Source organism: Sciurus vulgaris (assembly GCF_902686455.1).
Source record: "Sciurus vulgaris genome assembly, chromosome: 14".
NCBI classification, from domain to species: Eukaryota; Metazoa; Chordata; class Mammalia; order Rodentia; family Sciuridae; genus Sciurus; species Sciurus vulgaris.
The window spans coordinates 51,092,780-51,112,920 of record NC_136475.1 but is presented as its reverse complement, the minus strand read 5'-3'; the positions used below and the strand labels follow the sequence as shown (position 1 = coordinate 51,112,920).

The following is a 20,141-nucleotide window of genomic DNA, read 5'->3' as shown; positions in this document are numbered from 1 at the left end:
GAAATTTATCACAATTAATTGTTTTATTAGGAACCTCCCATCTTTTGGATTATTCCCTGGGGGTGAGAAGGGAGGATGTGTTCTCATTTAGATCTTTAGAGAAAAATTCTGCTTGAATAAATGAGGCAGCCCATACAGTCAAACCATTTTAGGTTGTGGCTTGAATTGGACAGCTTTGTGAGAGACGAAAGGATCTATATCTCCTCATAATCTATAAAGATGCAAATGCAAACAGCCAGGACAAGGGCTGAGGAACCTCATTCCACCCAGTGAAGCAGCTGAAGTGTAGGTCTGAGCATCCATCTTTTAAGTATTTTTAGTAGACTATTGCCTATGCTTTTATGCCTTGGCAAGGTCTGTAAGGTCCAGGTAATAATATTTTATCAGTATGTCAAAGAAATGCATCCTCACATTTTGTTGTCCCTATTTAGCCTTTCTGTTAAATAGAATTCGAGTTCTATTTGTTTTTAAAGTGAGCTAGTTTAGGTTAGAAAATAGAAATTTGCCACCCAATTATGTTCAGATTAAACTTGACTAATTCAAGATGCTTTGGCTGCTATAGACTAATTGGAGGAAAAAAGAAAAGGAGTGATCAAGAAAGAGTTCTTTTGTGGTGAGTGTGTAAGAGTTATCTCTTAGATAAAAGCAGTATCCCACTTATTCAGAAGTAATGATATTTTTATTTTTAACATTATAATGTTTTCATTTTTATTCATAAAAATTAGACTTAGAAACATGTTTCAAATCAGTTATTTCATTTGTTTTTATTTAGTGGACTAATTAATTATTAAGTAAGTAAGAACTAGATATCAATTTATCTTTTTTCTTTTGGTGGCTGCAAGAATAGCAATATAAGACTCTCATTTGTTGTACTTCCTAAATAGTTATTCATGTTAATCAGTTTTTAAAATAATTTGAGGCATTAAAACAAAGCAGGCGGTTAAACTCAGATATTGATTTTCTCTCTAATGGGTATTTCATCAGTGAAATTTTAACCACTGATAAAGGAGAAGAAACCAAAGCAGGTGTTCACTGAAGATCCTTGCTCATAATAAGAATTTTATTTTTTGTCACAGTGTAAGATGCCAACAAGAGTTTCATTTATGAATCTTAACTCCAGATGTTTACAGGGAATTAACCTCATGTTGGGGTGAACGATTATCAGCTTCTGTTAGAACTCAAAAAGTTATGCTTAATAAAATTAAACTTTTTCAACAAAAGGACGGGTATTGGGGACTCTATGAAATAACAATGGAATCCAGTTCTTGGGTTTCTTATTTACTCATTCCCTGCTTACAGTTTATCACTCACTTTGGGTATTTCTCCCTTCCCCCCATCTCTCTTTTAAAGCCAGAATTTTTTCACTACCATCCCAGGTACCTGTGTTTGTGAGGCTCATCTCAAATAATGTAACTGACTTGGCTAGACTCATTAAACACTCTCTGTGACCTTTGGCAGGCTTTTAATCTTTCTCTCTGCTATAGAGAACAGTTTTTCTTAAGTGGCAGCAACACATTTCTAAAAATAAACCTGCAATAAGGTCCTAGTTGTGCTTACCTTCAGTTGAGCAGCACCTTGCTGGTGACCGCTGCTTGGTTCCCACAGGCTTTAGATTTTAGGGAGCATGTACCCGCTTGCAGGGTGCTGAAAACCTTCCTATGGCTGAGGCACTTGCAGCGTTGAGCTTCACGTTCCTCACTCTACTTGGACCATCTCCAGGTTTTCTCTCTTTATTAACCCTCACCCAGACAGCGCGGCTGAGGCAGGGGAGCCAACAGGAAAGATGGTAATAGGTCCTGTTTTTTACCTGTTTGGGGAAATAGAAAAGTGGGAGGGAGAATAATGGTCAAGATCAGGGAATTTTAAAAAAACAATGTTAATCTTTTCTTACACAGAGATGCAGCACGTATCTCCTTGGTCCCCCATTCAAAAATGCATCATCTGCTGGCTTGGCTAATCAGTCTGTATTAGAATTACTGAAAGGTATTTTACTGTGTATGTTTACTTGTGGACTAAATTTTTATTGTTCTCCATTTTGTTGAGAGAGAAAAAAAATCATATGTATTTATTCAGTTTACATAGAAATCTTCCCCAGATAATTTTATAAGGAACAGGGTAAATCAAATCTTTCAGGGACTAGATATTTAAGTGAAGACTTGAAAGTGTGTACTGATTTATAACTAAAAAGGCTTCACTTTAAGTGCTCTTCAGCAACATTTATAAAAATGGTATTAAAATATGAAGAGTCACTTAAAAGATGAGGAGTACTGAAAATAGTTCTTTATGTTTTCTAACTATCCACACTTTGTTTCTAATTCTTCATCCTGTTTATGCAAACCTAACTATAAACTATAAACCTAAGTATGATGTCACAAAATCAGATTATTATGTGATAAACAAAAGAAAAAAATCAGAAAATATATTTATACATAGAAAAATGTTAAAACTGCTATCCAGTATACTTTGAATACCCGTATTTAAAAAACTACATGGAATTTTGTTAAGAGTTGTGGTAATTTTTATAGGGTTAATATACATATTTAAGAAACAACATGGCATTTTTCAACAGAGATAAGATAATTTGTGTAAGGTAAATACACATTTTTTAAAATTACAGGACATTTATCAAGAGAGTTTATGATACTATTAAGTTGAATAGGCACTTTCAACTGAATATGGGGAGGCTATTTTAACTGGCTCCAAATACATTAACGACATGGCATTATTCCGACATAGTTGGTATTTAAAATATCTTTCGCTATTACGTATGGTAGAATGAAACATACACAAAATACAGGATATTTTAGGGGAATGCCTAACTGTGATGTTAGCACTGGGTATGAGTAAAGGATATAAAAACAAAAAATTATAAAGCATCAATGTTCCTCATAAAAGGACATAATTTAGTTTTCTATAACAGATTGATGGAATTATATTGTCAAGCTTCCTATATTTTCAAGCACAATGTATAAAGAAGATAACCTACAAAAATAGATTTAGGTCTGTTTACATACATCTGAAAATCAAAAACATCCAAAGAAATGATCAAATTTGCCTCCCACAAAGTCTTAAAGAGGTTTATCCTGAGAAGCTGGGAGTAGGAATTTTATAAAGTATTTTCGCATTTAAAAATACACTTACTATGTCATTCTAAAGCAAATGATTAACTCAGCCTGAAGTCACTGCTACCAGAATTCCCTCTACAATAGGACCAGGTATCCAGCTGGGAAGTACTTGGGTTTGGTGATTTCTATTTGCACCTTCCCACCATAAGCACATAACTACAGTTCATATTTAAGCTTTGAACAAGAGTAGTAGCTAACCCTAAAAGTTACCTTCAGGATTAAATACCTTTAGATGCTGCAGCGCCCTGGATTTCCAGTTAACCAAACTATATTTCCAGCCGAAACTCTTGAGGCATAGAGTAGTTTTTGTCTGTAAGCCCTTCCCGCTGGTCTTCTTAGGAAGCAGTGCTGGGGTGCTTTTATTTTTATTTTTTGAATCCTGTTGATTATTTGAGGCTCTGTCAACTAGTGCTTGTCAACCCATCACCAGCCTTTCGTAGGGTAGAGATGACTGGAAGCCCGAAGGGCTGCAGGCCACGCATCTTTCTCTTCTTCTCAGTGGACCTTAATATAAACATGGCCTCATGACTGAGGAAAGGAGGGGAAAGCTGAGCCATCATATAGTCCACAAATTGCAGGCTTTGCCTATGTCCTGCAGAGTCAGAGAGGGGGATTATTGCTGCAGGAAGAAAAAAAAAAAAAAAAAAAAAAAAATCTGGCCACACTGTAGAAACAATCACTGCAGTTGAGCCTCCCCTTACCTCCCCCTGGTCTCTCTTTCTCTTTCTCTCTGTCTCTCCCCCTCTCTTTTTCTCCCTCTCTGTACGAGGCCCCAGCTGATTCAGGCTGCATCCATCCATACATAAATCATTCCCCTTATTCTATTGGTTACATGGTACATGGCAAGTATTGATTTTTTCCGTTGCCTCATTGCTGGAGAACACTTGGTTTTTGTGAGACAGAAAAAGAAAAAAAAAAAAAAAAAAAAAAAAAAAACCCAAACCAAACCAAACCAACCAACCAAACAAACAAAAATCCTCACCAGAGTTTTGTCTAGATTAAAAAAATAATAATAATGATCAATCAGCTCTGTACCATGCTAATGATAAGTGTGCTCTAAAAAAAGAGCTTATTTGGGGAGACCTTTAACTGTCTATTTGTGTGTTTCTAATATATCCTGTCTTGATGTAAAAAAAGAATTGTTTCCAGTTGTGAAGAGCTCTGGGGTCAGGAAGTAGGAAGCATATACAGAGAGGGAGATGCTCTCTAATTGTGCAGGGTAAGGAGACATCTAATGGATCATTACTAACTCCAGGAAAAAAAAGAAAAAAGAAAAAAAGTTTGGTTAAAACAGAACTTGCTCAAAACATGGAATAAGGAGGCAATATTCATGCCCCCTTTCCAAATGACACATATAGGAGAGGAAAAACAGAGAGATTTACTTAGGCTTATTTTGTATGGTGACAAAATGTGCAATTGTGCCTTTTTGTGTGTGTGGAGTATAAATATAGAACACTGTCAAAATATTGGGTCTCATAATACTCAGAGACAGGAAATGTTGAAAAAGTGAACATGTCTCAGTTTAGGTTTCCGGCATTTGAGAATTGGAGATAGAGTCCTCTTCCGAACATAAGTGAAAATGCACAGGAGTCTTAATGTATTATCTGTCACAAAGAGCAATTCATTTTAAAGTGATAGTGGCTCTTGGACTCTAGCCAAAGGGGCTTTATTCCTAAAATATCAAAATGATTTTTTTATGAGCTATTGCTATCCAGAGGGTCATCCCCAAATACAAAGAAATAGAAGAAGAGTATAGTGCAGACACAGGCTATGGAAACACAGTTAAAGTCCACTTTTAGTTTTATGAACTTTAGTTACAATTCATTATTAGTCTACCAGGGTGAAGTTTGGGTACAAAACATGCTATTCAGGAGACAGGATGTTTTCCTGGGGGTTCTACTTGGCACCATCAACTAACAATTTAAGTGGCATAGTTGTAACAAAGAAGTATGGTGATTATTTAATTTATTTTATGGCTTTAAAATTTTCCTTTTTATCCAAAACATTTACTCTGTATATAAACAGAGTCCATTAAGTTGAACTGTCCCTAACCTCAGAAGTCAGACTAGTATTTCTCCTCAGTTGCCTCACTAAAGTTGTGCTGGGGCTTCCTTTTGTCCTCTCAATTGCTCAGTTTACCTTGTGGCCCTTGGTCTTCAATCTGGGTGTGTGATAAAATCCGCCCAATGGAAGACTGTGGTGAGCTGCAAGGACCTGTTCCCTGTGGAGCCCGGGCGGCACTTGGCATCCATACCCCCCAAGGCACAGCATCCTGCTTGCCTCTCTTCCTATCATATATTCTTTTTATTAAAGGACTCAGACCTTCTCTTTTTACATAAAAGTGCTGGTTTGTCTTAATTGGCATTTCAAGGAACACTCTGTGAATTAAGATGAGGGAAAAAACCCTAGGAAACCGGCATGGAATTTTGTCCAAATTAATATTTTGTTGTGCAGTTTGTTCACTGTAGTTTTGGGCTCCAACCTGGTTGCTTCTTTACTCAATAATCTCATATCCATGTACCGGTGATGGTAAAATTATTTCTCTACTTACCTAGATGGTGAGTTCACAAAAGATTGAAGAATTTAGATTTAAAAGGAAACAAAAAAGTGAACAACAAAAGCTATAGCAAACCCTCTGAACCTGACCTTTTTCTTTTATCTGCCTCATCCTTCTCTAATTCAACAACTCAATTCCCTGTTTCCTGACCATTTACTCTGTGCCAGTAATTTGCTGGGGTGAGGGCAAGTTACAATGCTAAATGTCTCATACTTCTGCAACCACAACGTGCTCTCCGGGCAAATACACAGGTGTAGGAGCCCAGGCAGAGGTATGTGTCACTCATGTGGTGTGGGTTTTGCTGTGTTGTTCCTCTATCCTCTCTGTAGGCTTATTTTTCTAGAAAAATCATAATTACATTAAGTAATGAATACCCAAAGTTGTCTTTGCTTTAATCTTTTATCTTCCTTACCTCAAACAAGACTTTAAGTCTTGCCTACGGTGTTCCCTCAACAGACATTTGTTAAAGTTTAATACAATGAGGGTCTCGAAGGAGAGGTAACTAACAAAACTTAATCATTATTATGCATGCAGGTGGTTATGTGGATTCTTTCAGGTAATTCCCAAAACTTTGCTTTTTAAAAGACCTTATTTTAATGTCCATTTTAAAGATGGGGAAATTGAGGCTGAGAGAGATTAAGTTTCTTGTCCAAGGATCTCCACCTGCTCAGTGGTGAAACTGTTTCAGATTCTTATTGCCCCTAATTATCACCCAGGGTGGAGGAGCAATGGTAGTCTAGCAGAGACCTTGTAATTCCAGTGAGTGTTAGCAAGAAAACAGCTTCTGTACTGGTCTTAAAGCACACTGCATCTCATAATTTTTGTACTCTATGAATATACTTTGGTTCCCTATGAATTTTTTCTTTTTAACATTTTCTAGTGGAGATTGTCTTTGAAAGGACTTGTTCTATGAACCCTTTTGAACATGAATATAACTTTTTGGAAAGAAGATGTTAAATTATCTGTGGAGTGCATCTGAGGCTCCCCCATGGAAGATGCCACAGTGGGAGGCCCCACATGCAGGAATCTCAGGCAGAATCCAAACAGTACCTCTGAGGAATAGTGGTGACTTTTCCACTTCAAAGGTTGAGACTGCCCAATTGGACTGGCAGGGTTTTAAAAGAAACACAGCCCCACTTTCTTACTTCTTTTCTTCTCAAACACTGCCAGGCAAAACAGTAAAAATGGAGACTGAGATTTATCTCAGATTATCACCTGCAATATCATTTCCTGATGTCCTTAACATTTTTGAGGTAGAAATGCATCTGTGAACTATTTGATGATCTGGTTTGCAGTCAGCCCTGCAGAGGAGGAAGACGGCCCAAACCTGTTCTGAAGGCATTGAAGAGAGGTTTCCTGCCCAAATCCCTCTTATTCAGTCATTTAGTTAAAAAAGCTTTTATGCAAATATTGAGGGCATATAAGTATTTCAAAGTGTAACAACAATAATAAAATTGATAGTTAATGTAGGGAAAATATCATTAGGCACACTTTTATCTTCTTTTCCTTTAAATCCCAGTCATTGTTTATGGTCTTCTTTGAGTTGATCTGACTGCTATATTGGCCAATTCCAAAAAGGAGATCCAGAAGGTACTTTATGTCAGTGGAATTCAGAAAGCACATCCTGGGAAATAATGCGTCCCAGCCATTTGCTGGTCCCCGGCCTGCATCAGCACTAGATAAATCCCAACAAACAAGTCTGTTCAAGTTATCAGCAGTCATTCTGTGGCCTGGGTGGAAAAACAAAAGCGGTATGGGTGGGCCATGGGAGAGGACATCCCACCTATCCCTGTGTTCTGAAACCGAACCAGTCGGAACCAGGGAAAGGTTATTTTACCTGAATTTATTGCTTAGCAACAAGACTCTACCTCCTGAGAATGCTGTTCTAAGGGTTACCAAGTAACTGGCTGTGACAACTGCCAAACAGCTGACTTACTAATCTACATACCCTTTAACCCCAGTCAGCTAAACAAGAGACCAAGGACAGCTTGCAAACAATAGACACACATCTAATATTTTATTTAAGAGCTGACAAAAGCCAGGGCTGTGTGAATTCTGCAGCTACTTGGATTGAACTATTTTAAACTGGATGTCTTGCTCTCCAGGGTCTGCTACACGTGAAGGCTATGAAAGCAGGGCAGAACAGTTTCTACCAGAAACTGTTGGAGCTTTGGGGGAAAAATATTTCTTGTAATTGAACACAAAAGAGCAAAGTTTTGTGGAGGATGAAGATCTGGATGCAGAGTCATTTAGAGCAAGGCCAAACAAAAACCAGTGCTTCACAATTGCTTATTGATAGATGCTGAGCTAGCCTGGCTATAGAATATCATGCACAATAGATTAGAAACTTAAGATATGGATAGATATAGACAAGTATTTAGTACCATTTTCACTCTAAGAGGATTAGAATTAAATATCTTTGTTTTTCTAGGACCTCATCATAAATCAAGATTACTTATCATGTAATATCTCTTCTGGACTCTGAAGGGGGAAAAAAGTTTCACAAAACCAAAACAGAATAAAACGACCAAAATATATTTGTTTTCATGCGTTATTTGCACATATCTTTAGGATTTTTACTTAATAACATCTGAAAATACTTTCTTTTGTATCTCTGATCTCATCAAACCCCTATGATTCAACTTGCAGTCTTACAATTTTCCACAAATAAATAGCGTGTGAAAGGTGAGTCTGCCACATAAAGTCCCAAATAATTTCAAGGATGCCTCACTGTAATCCCCTCCCCTGCCCATCTCCACAAGACCCACAGGGGGCATCTAAGAGGCTTTATTTCTAGGAAACAGAACCAAAGACAGATGAATCTTGTCTTTAAAAGCAAACAGACCAGAACCTCCACATCGAAGTCATGATTGGTCACTTTAGGAGCTTCGCTTCTGTTTCATTGTGCCACCCTTGTGTCAGAGTCTTTGGAACAACTTGGAAACAGTTTATTACTTCATAAGAAAGCCAATCTTAACTTACAATCAAGTCATATTTCATTTTGAATCACTGGGATAATCTAGCACCTAACATTGTGTCTGGCAGACAGTCACTCTCGATGTGTATTTGTGTCCAACATTTACTGAGATTGGAGTATAGCAATCATTGTGGAGGGGAGTTGGGCTATTGAAAGTCAGGACATATCCCAAAAAGTGACCTGACAATTCAACCTAAATTGCATACTGGCAAATCAGTTTCCCATGCTTTTAACTTTTTTTTTTTCTTTTGATGTTTTACTTCCCCCACCCCCTGATTATCTGAGTTATGCATATTGGTGGTGGAAACTTTGGAAAGTCCAAATGAGTGTAACCATTTAGAATAACAAAAGCTCACTGTTGTCTGGCATGGCTAGTAAATCTACACTTTCCCCTTCTTTATATATTGGAGAAAAGTTTGACCCTAACATTCTGCAAAGGGCTTTTCTTGTTTAATTTCCTGTTACAAAGCTGCATGTTAACTCCATGATATTCTGTTGGATATGCAGTAGTAGTGTCCATATGTCATGGGACACCCTCCTCCCCACTGACCCATATATAGATATGTGACCCAAGTTAGGTCTATTAGGTCTTCTTCACAGAAGCTTGGACTAAGGAACTAAAAAACTGAGATGGTGCTGGGTTTGAAGCCAGATTTGGCACTAAGGCCAGTGAAAAACACATGCAAATCAAAGTTTAGAGGAGGAATAGGTAGTTTCCTTTGGAAGAGATAACAGAGGAAGTAAGGGCAGAGAAAAGGGATCATGTGTCCAGGGAAGGATGCTGATAAAGAGAGTAGCCACCCAAGCATTTTCCTATTACTGTGAGGTCCAGCTGTTCTTCCTGTACTTTTTTTTAAACCTTTTTTTCCCTACCCTATCCCAATCTCTGCTTAGATGTTTTTTTTTAAATATTCATAAGCTTTGAAACTTTTGATAGCCATATCCTTGCCATTATCTCCATTGCATTTAAACTTAAGTATCCTTTTCTTTTTTTTTATTTTATTGTAAACAAATGGGATACATGTTGTTTCTCTGTTTGTACATGGCGTAAAGGCATACCATATGTGTAATCATAAATTTACATAGGGTAATGTTGTTTGATTCATTCTGTTATTTTTTCCCTTCCCCCCACCCCTCCCACCCCTCTTTTCCCTCTATACAGTGCTTCCTTCCTCCATTCTTGCCCCCCTCCCTAACCCTAACTCTAACCCTAACAATAACCCTTCCCTCCCCCCATTATGTGTCATCATCCACTTATGAGTGATATCATTCGTCCTTTGGCTTTTTGAGATTGGCTTATCTCACTTAGCATTATATTCCCCAATTTCATCCATTTGCCTGCAAATGCCATAATTTTATCATTCTTTATGGCTGAGTAATATTCCATTGTATATATATACCACCGTTTCTTTATCCACTCATCAATTGAAGGGCATCTAGGTTGGTTCCACAGTCTGGCTATTGTGAATTGAGCAGCTATGAACATTGATGTGGCTGTATCTCTGTAGTATGCTGATTTTAAGTCCTTTGGGTATAGGCCAAGGAGTGGGATAGCTGGGTCAAATGGTGGTTCCATTCCAAGTTTTCTAAGGAATCTCCACACTGCTTTCCAGAGTGGCTGCACTAATTTGCAGCCCCACCAGCAATGTATGAGTGTACCTTTCTCCCCACATCCTCGCCAACACCTGTTGTTGCTCGTATTCTTGATAATCGCCATTCTAATTGGGGTGAGATGGAATCTTAGGGTGGTTTTGATTTGCATTTCTCTTATTACTAGAGATGTTGAACATTTTTCCATATGTTTGTTGATTGCTTGTAGATCTTCTGTGAAGTGTCTATTCATTTCCTTAGCCCATTTGTCGACTGGATTATTTGAATTCTTGGAGTAGAGTTTTTTGAGTTCTTTATAGATTCTGGAGATTAGTGCTGTATCTGAAGTACGATTGGCAAAGATATTCTCCCACTCTGTAGGCTCTTTCTTCGCATTGCTGATAGTTTCCTTTGCTGAGAGAAAGCTTTTTAGTTTGAATCTATCCCAGTTATTGATTCTTGCTTTTATTTCTTGTGCTATGGGAGTCCTGTTAAGGAAGTCTGGTCCTAAGCCAACATGTTGAAGATCTGGACTTACTTTTTCTTCTATAATCTGCAGGGTCTCTGGTCTGATTCTGAGGTCCTTAATCCATTTTGAGTTTAGTTTTGTGCATGGTGAGAGATATGGGTTTAGTTTCATTCTGTTGCATATGGATTTCCAATTCTCCCAGCACCATTTGTTGAAGAGGCTATCATTTCTCCATTGCATATTTTTGGCCCCTTTGTCTAGTATGAGAAAATTGTATTTATTTGGGTTTGTGTCTGTGTCCTCTATTCTGTACCATTGATCTACCTTTCTATTTTGGTACCAATACCATGCCGTTTTTGTTACTATTGCTTTGTAGTAGAGTTGAAGATCTGGTATTGCAATACCCCCTGTTTCACTCTTCCTGCTAAGGATTGCTTTAGCTATTCTGGGTTTCTTATTCTTCCAGATGAATTTCATAATTGCTTGCTCTATTTCTGTAAGGTACGTCATTGGGATTTTAATTGGAATTGCATTGAATTTGTATAGCACTTTAGGTAGTATGGCCATTTTGACAATATTAATTCTTCCTATCCAAGAACATGGAAGATCTTTCCATCTTCTAAGGTGTTCTTTAATTTCTTTCTTTAGTGTTGTATAGATCTCATTGTAGAGGTCTTTCACCTCTTTTGTGAGATTGATTCCCAAGTATTTTATTTTTTTCGAGGCTATTTTGAATGGGGTCGTTTTCCTAATTTCTCTTTCTGAAGATTCATTACTTATGTATAAAAATGCATTGGATTTATGAGCATTGATCTTGTAACCTGCTACTTTACTGAATTCACTTATGAGTTGTAAGAGTTTTCTGGTGGAATTTCCAGGTTCCTCTAAATATATAATCATGTCATCAGCGAACAGGGATAGTTTGAGTTCCTCTTTTCCAATTCGTATCCCTTTAATTTCTTTGGTTTGTCTAATTGCTCTGGCTAGAGTCTCAAGAACAATGTTGAATAGAAGTGGTGAAAGAGGGCATCCTTGCCTTGTTCCAGTTTTTAGGGGGAATGCTTTCAGTTTTTCACCATTTAGAATGATATTAGCCATGGGCTTAGCATAGATGGCCTTTACAATATTAAGGAATGTTCCCACTATCCCTAATTTTTCTAGTGTTTAGAGCATGAAGGGGTGCTGTATTTTATCAAATGCTTTTTCTGCATCTATTGAAATAATCATGTGATTCTTGACTTTAAGTCTATTGATATGGTGAATTACGTTTATTGATTTCCTGATGTTGAACCAACCTTGCATCCCTGGGATAAAACCCACTTGATCATGGTGCACTATCTTTTTAATATGTTTTTGTATGCGATTTGCTAAAATTTTGTTGAGAATTTTTGCGTCAATGTTCATTAAGGATATTGGTCTGAAATTTTCTTTCCTTGATGAGTCTCTGTCTGGTTTAGGTATCAGTGTGATACTGGCTTCATAGAATGAGTTTGGGAGGGTTCCCTCCTCTTCTATTTTATGGAATACTTTGAGAAGTATTGGAATGAGCTCTTCTTTCAAGGTTTTGTAGAACTCGGCTGAGAACCCATCTGGTCCCGGACTTTTCTTTGTTGGTAGGCTTTTGATGACTTCTTCTATTTCAGTACTTTAAATTGGTCTATTTAAATTGTTTATGTCCTCCTCGTTCAGTTTAGGCAATTCATATGTCTCTAGAAACCTGTTGATGTCTTCGAAATTTTCTATTTTGTTGGAGTATAGATTTTCAAAATAGCTTCTAATTATGTTTTGTATTTCAATCGTGTCTGTTGTGATATTTCCTTGTTCATTTCGAATTTCAGTGATTTGGGTTTTCTCTCGTCTTCTCTTTGTTAGTGTGGCTAAAGGTTTATCAATTTTGTTTATTTTTTCGAAGAACCAACTATTTATTTTGTCAATTTTTTGTATTGTTTCTTTTGTTTCAATTTCATTGATTTCAGCTCTGAGTTTAACTATTTCCTGTCTTCTACTACTTTTGGTGCCGGTCTGTTCTTCTTTTTCTAGGGCTTTGAGTTGTAGTGTGAGGTTGTTTATTTGTTGAGTTTTACTTCTTTTATTAAATGCGCTCCATGAAATAAATTTCCCTCTAAGTACTGCTTTCATAGTGTCCTAGAGATTTTGATATGATGTTTCTTTGTTCTCATTTACCTCTAAGAATTTTTTAATTTCCTTCCTAATATCTTCTGTTATCCATTCATCATATAATAGCATATTGTTTAATCTCCAGATGTTGGAATAGTTTCTGTGTTTTACTCTTTCATTTATTTCTAACTTCAATCCATTATGATCTGATAGAATACATGGTATTGTCTCTATCTTCTAGTATTTGCTAACATTAGCTTTGTGACATAATATATGGTCTATTTTAGAGAAGGATCCATGTGCTGCTGAGAAGAAAGTGTATTCGCTCTTGGTTGGATGGTATATTCCATAAATGCCCGTTAAGTCTAAATTATTGATTGTGTTATTGAGATCTATGGTTTCTTTGTTCAATTTTTGTCTGGAAGATCTGTCCAGTGGTGAGAGAGGCGTGTTAAAATCACCTAGTATTATTGTGTTATGGTCTATTTGGTTTCTGAAATTGAGAAGGATTTGTTTGACATACATGGATGAGCCACTGTTTGGGGCATAGATGTTCATGATTGTTATATCTTGCTGATTTATGCTTCCCTTAAGCAGTATGAAATGACCTTCTTTATCCCTTCTGACTAACTTTGGCTTGAATTCCACATTATCGGAAATGAGGATGGATACTCCAGCTTTTTTGCTGAGTCCATGTGCATGGTATGTTTTTCCCCATCCTTTCACCTTTAGTCTATGGGTATCTCTTTCTATGAGGTGAGTCTCTTGTAGGCAACATATTGTTGGATCTTTCTTTTTAATCCAGTCTGCCAGTCTATGTCTTTTGATTGATGAATTCAGGCCATTAACATTCAGGGTTATTATTGAGATATGATTTGGTTTCCCGGTCATTTGGTTCATTTTTTAAATTTTATTTATTTATTTGTTTGACACAACTTGGTTCCTCCTTTATTTGACAATTCTTTAGGATAATTCCTCCCTTTGTTGATTTGCTTCTTTGTTTTTCATCTCTTCCTCATGGAATATTTTGCTGAGAATGTTCTGTAATGCTGGCTTTCTTTTTGTAAATTCTTTTAGCTTTTGTTTATCATGGAAGGATTTTATTTCATTGTCAAATTTGAAGGTAAGTTTTGCTGGGTATAAGATTCTTGGTTGGCATCCATTTTCTTTCAGGGCTTGAAAAATGTTGTTCCAGGCCCTTCTAGCTTTGAGGGTCTGGATTGAAAAATCTGCTGATATCCGTTTGGTTTCCCCCTGAATGTAATTTGGTTCTTTTCTCTCACAGCCTTTAAAATTCTGTCTTTATTTTGTATGTTAGGCATTTTCATTATAATGTGCCTTGGCGTGGGTCTGTTGTAATTTTGTGTATTTGGAGTCCTATAAGCCTCTTGAACTTGATTTTCCATTTCATTCTTCAGATTTGGGAAATCTTCTGATATTATTTCATTGAATAGATTGTTCATTCCTTTGGTTTGTTTCTCTAAGCCTTCCTCAATCCCAATAATTCTTAAATTTGGCCTTTTCATGATATCCCATAGTTCTTGTAGATTCTGTTCATGATTTCTTACCATCTTCTCTGTTTGTTCAACTTTGTTTTCAAGGTTAAATATTTTGTCTTCAATGTCTGAGGTTCTGTCTTCCAGGTGTTCTATCCTATTGGATATGCTTTCTATGGAGTTCTTAATTTGGTTTATTGTTTCCTTCATGTCAAGGATTTCTGTTTGTTTTTTTTTTCAATATCTCTAACTCTTTATTGAAATGATCTTTTGCTTCCTGTATTTGCTCTTTTAACTGTCAATTGGTGCGATCATTCAATGCCTGCATTTGCTCTTTCATCTCATCATTCAGTGCGTGCATTTGCTCTTTCATCTCATCATTAGCTTCCCTGATCATTTTAATTATGTACATTCTGAACTCCTTTTCTGTCATTTCTTCTACCATGCTGTCATTGGGTTTTATTGATGTAACATCTAGATTTGTTTGCAGCATTTTCTTTCCTTGTTTTTTCATATTGTTCAGGTATCAGTGGACCGCTGAGATATTGCAGATTTCCTCTATTGACTTACAATGTCCCTGAAGATTTCTATATATATCCCCTCTTAGCCTTCAGTAGGCTGACGTCTTGGAGGAAGTTGATAATGCGGTGCTCCACAAGGAAGCTGCCTCTCTAGGAGTGGTGGCCTTCAGGTGGGGTATATTCCCTGCTAGTGGGCAGAGGTGCCTCCGCTTGTTGACCAATGGTCATCCAAAGGGGAACTAGGCTGCGGGCTGAGGCAAGGCCTGTTTGGGCCTGTGTCTCTGGTTTTACCGTCCTTGTGGGGAAACCTCACCTGGCAGGAAAGACTCACCCGGTGGGGAGGTCTCGCTGGTCAGTTCCCTCCTAGAGGTTTCCCTCAATTTACAGCTACCACCTAGGCTGGGCTGCCTTCCTCTGCAAAGTTCCCAGGGGCCCGGCCCTACCTCCTGGGCCTGGGAGCCTCACCCTTCGCAGATGAATCTCCTTAGGCTGCCCCTCCTCAGAGAATCTGCCCGCAGTCCTGGAACCTTCGCTCCGCCACTAAGCATGTGTCTGTGGGGCTCTTCCACCAAGAAGCCTCCTAGATCCTGGGACCCTGCTCTCCACCTAATCGCCTGGCTATGCGGCCCCTCCTCTGAGCAGCCACCTGGAGCCCCGTACAATTGCTCTGAGTCCCAGAGACCCGCCACACGCCTCTTCCTCCAGACAGCCTCCCAGTATTCCAATGCAGTCACTAGGAGTCCAAGAAACTCACTGCGTGCCTCCTCCTCCCACCAACCACCCATAGCCCGGGGCAATCAATCACTCCAAGTCAAAATGACCCTCCCTATTCCTCCTCCTCTTCGAGGTAACCCCCCAGGTGTTCAGGAGCGGTCACTCTGAGTGGCTCTGAATCCACATGTCCAGCTGCCCACGTCCTCTGGGCAACCGCCTGGAGTTCTGGTGCGGCCACTCGAGACCAAGTGACCCACCGCGCTTCTCCTCCAGGCAGCCCCCCTGTGTTCAGGAGCGGTCGCTTTAAGTCCAAACAACTCACCAATCGCCTCCTCCTCTGAGCAGCCGCTTGAAGCTCTAATGCAGTCACTGAGAGTCCAAGTGACCCGCCGTGCTCCTCCTGCTCCTCCTCCTCCTCCTCCGGGCAGGCCCCGGTGTTCAGAAGTGGTCTGATTCCAAACAGCTCGCCGCGCAGCTTCTCCTGTGGCAACTGCCCATAGCTCTGGTACAGTTACTCCGAATCCAAGTGTCCACGCTCCTCCTCCTCCTCCTCAGGGTAGGCCCCGGTGTTCTGAGACCATACAGCTCTGCTCGCCGCTCCTCCCCTGGGCAGCCTCCGGAGCCCCAGTGGTTGCTCCGGGTCCCAGCGTTGTGCTGAGCGGCCTCCTTTATGACGCTCCCAGTTGTCCGAGTTCACTGCTCCAGTGGGGGGGGGGGTAGGGTGGGGGGGGGCATCTCACTGGCAGCTCTACTTCACAAAGTTCCCTGCGTTCCGGGACTACCGTCCCATCCAGGACACCTCCCCAACGGGAGAGACTCACCCGGCTGCTTTGAGTTGGTCCCATGTCTCTCAATATCTCCTCTTTTGAATCCTGAGTCCTGGAGCAACATGAAATGCAGCCACCCTCTAGGCCGCCATCTTGAAACTCCAAGTATCCTTTTCTTAATTAGCAATCAGATAAAGGTTCGCCTCTTTTTTTTTAGATTTGAAAAAAATGACCTAAACTTTCACATTTAAATTAAATCCACCTAGAATTTACTTTGGTATATGTATGAGACAAGGATAGAACTGAAACTTTTTTTTAATAAAATTAAATAATTCATGAGTTGTCCCAGAATCATCCTTCCCTTTCCTATTGATTTATGATATCTACTTGATCATGTTAAACTTATACACATTTCACATATGTATGTTACTGGACTGTCTACTCAATTACATAAAAAGAAATTATTTTTAAATAGGAAATATTTCTAGTCTATGGAAAGTAGCAGTGGTCATTAGAGGAATCAATTGCATTTAGAGAAGGGTGGTGCTAAGCTAGAGGACTTAGATTACCAAGTCATCTGATTCCTCTGACTTTTACCTTCAAGACTCTGAATGACAAGTTGATGTTTATATTGGAACATCCATCTTCTTTCTGTGACAGCTTGGGTAACACTGATAATTTGGGTAATTTCTCAAGTGTTCATGCAAATTTTATAAGATGGAATTTCAACTTATAAGACTGTGTTTTATTTTATTAACTGTAAAATTATCCAGAGTTTAAAATGGGCTAAATTTGAACACCTGCTAGGGGTAATAATCACTCTCTGCCATCCTTTCACTGAACTGGGGTACAACATTAGAATTCTTCTTAACACTATGCTCCAAGCAATTGGTATTGCTGGGTAAAATTAAACCTATTCATGGAAACCTATTTTAACAAGCCACATAAATTTGAAGGTTAAAGGTAAAAATAGTGGAGCTATATTATGGAAATGACTAGTATAGATTTAGGTCAGTGTTTAAATTTTTTTTTTTTTTTTTAACTGCAGCTCATAATAATTCACACATTTTATATTTCACATTTAGTCCCATAATAAAGAAGACAATTGGGCAAAAGACTGATGCATTTTGGGTAAAAGATACTTTTTGCTGATTTCAAAATCTTGAAATCAAAATAGGTTAGCCTTAACATAATCCTGATTATTCAGAAGTAAAACTCTCTCATGTTTAATATTCTCAATGACTTGTATAATCAAACTTAATGATTTTTGTCTCAACCTCTCTGTGATTTATGTGAATAGAAAAAAATTCACATTTTTTATTTCCCTGAACTTAAGTACCCCCACAAGGCTTAGAATAAACCTCAGTAGAAATTTGCCAATACATAGAAAAAATTTTATACCATCATCATTTTCAGATCAGGCCATATTCATTAAGTTTGTAGTAGATTTATAGGTTTGAGGATTATCATCTCCCTTACGCATAATAATTATTTAGTTAAGAAAACAACAATCTTGGACTGGACTCTAATATTTGAAGCTGTGTGACCTTACCAACTATAGAAGAACTTTGTAGTACTTTAAAATCTACATTCCCGTCCTCTCCTCTCCTCTCCTCTTTCTTCCTTCCTTTTTTCCTTCCTTACTTTCTTCCTTCCTTCCTTCCTTCCTTCCTTCCTTCCTTCCTTCCTTCCTTCCTTCTTTCCTTCCTTTCTTTCTTTTTCTTTCTTTTTTCTTCTTTCCATATGGCAAACATAATTTTCCTTAAACAGTTTTTGATAATTTCCATTAGTTTCCATTTTATTGTTTTCTAAGTATTTTATCATGTGCTTAACTAAGTAAGATGAAATGATGCAAACACATATTAAATCAAGTGAAGTGAAATGATCCTGGAGCAGTATCAAACCAAATAAGGTCCAGTAAAACCAGGTGTGCTTTGAGGCAAGATGAAGATGGAAAGTAGCAGAAAAAAAATGGCAACCTCTCCTCTCCTGAAGCATATTAAACATTTTATTTCCTGGATTTCCAGCATTTGGCTTTGACATTTAAAGCGGGAGGAGGGATTAGTTCTAAGATTTAATACCTGTTTCCTTCCCTGACATTAGGATCTAGAAGTTTCTTAGACTGGGTACACTGGAAATATCATCAATACACTTCCCCAGAGCTGAAAGTTAGAAAGTCTCATCATCCAGATTTCAGTCCTGCTAGCTTTTTCTTTTCAAGTAGTTCAAAAGTAAGGAATTCCTGGATTTTTCTGGTACACCTGATTAAAGAGGGTTTCTGAGATATTTGTGATGCTTGGTTGTATGAGAAGATGACACACAAGAAAACAAGTAATGCTGTTCAGATAAACCAAACAGTATTTGGATATATGGCAGCTTGGAAGGATCTGCTTCTACAGCCCAGAAGGTGAAACATGTCAGATGTAGAAAGTTCCAATGAGGTGATCACTCATTCTGTAGTTGAAGACCATGGAAATTTAATCTGATGCCAAGTTCTGGTGATCCTGTGGAGTCAGTCTCCTTGGCTGAGGATTGGAAAATTGGAAAGATTATAAATCTGGGATGTTGTAATGTTAGTATGCTAATGAAAATTTTAGAAGTAATTGCTCATGGAAATAAAAATTTACAGCAAGTTCTTTTACAGCAAGCTCCAGGTAACCTCTTCCTTTTTCTCTTATTAGTTATACTTATAAAATTTGTTTGCTTTTGATTTCTTATTCCTTCAGTTTCAGGCATGTCATGCAAGTACTCATGGTGTAAGATGTGGAGTTGAGCACTCCTGTGCTCTCTTGCGTCTTTTCTTCCACCTCTAACTCCTCCTACTGTTCAGTTCTACTACAATTTTTGCTTTTTATTTTTCTTGTGGGTTTTTTTTTCCCCCCCTAGGGATTGAACGCAGTGGAACTTTTACTACTGAGGTATATCCCAAGTCCTTTTAATTTTTTATTTTGAGACAAGATCTTGCTAAGTAGATAAGGGTGTCAATAAGTTGCTGAGGCTGGCCTAAATCTTTTTTCTTTTTTTTATTTGTTAATTTTAGTTATACGTGACAGTAGAATGTATTTTGACATATTATATATACACAAAGTATAACTTATTATAATTAGGATCCATTCTGTGTTTGTACATGATGTGGAGTTTCTCTGTGGTGTATTCATATATGAATGAAGGAGTTACATCTGATTCATTCTACTGTCTTTCCTATTCTCATCTCTCCTCTTCCCTTAATTCCCCTTTGTCTAATCCAAATAACCTCTATTCTTCCCTCCCCCTCCCCTTATTATGTGTTAGCATCCACATATCAGAGAAAACATCCAGCCTTTGTTTTTTTGGGATTGGCTTATTTCACTTAGCATGAGTGTCTCCAGTTTCATCCATGTACTGGCAAATGCCACAATTGCATTCTTATTTATGGCTGAGTAATATTTCATTGTGTATATATACCACATTTTATCCATCTGTTGAAGGGCATGTAGGTTGGTTCCATAGCTTAGCTATTATGAATTGTGCTGCTGTAAACATTAATGTGGGCTGGCATCAATCTTGCCATCCTCCTATCTCAGCCTCCAGAGTTGCTGGGATTATAGGTGTGCCCCACCATTCCCAGCTTCTATTACTATTTTTATATTGCCAAAGTTTAAAGCATTTACATTCTGACTGGGCACTTTCATTAAATCTTCTGTTCTTTGTCTGTATATTAATTCTGAGAAACAAAAAAATCAATATTATTGATAATATCATGATATTGCTTAATGGTATTCACTTTAGAACCAGAGTGAAGGTAGAGGAGATGTAATCTGTGCTCTT

General features: G+C 38.1%; 1 long non-coding RNA gene across 2 annotated transcripts in view; it reads left to right on the top strand.

Moving 5' to 3' along the window:
- Positions 1-1,353: 1,353 nt before the first annotated feature.
- Positions 1,354-20,141, top strand: part of LOC306643906 — a 41,980-nt gene continuing 23,192 nt past the window's right edge. For both annotated transcript variants that reach the window (XR_013759107.1, XR_013759108.1), the window contains exon 1: positions 1,354-1,786. This is a non-coding gene — a long non-coding RNA (uncharacterized lncRNA). The remainder of the gene's footprint in view (positions 1,787-20,141) is intronic.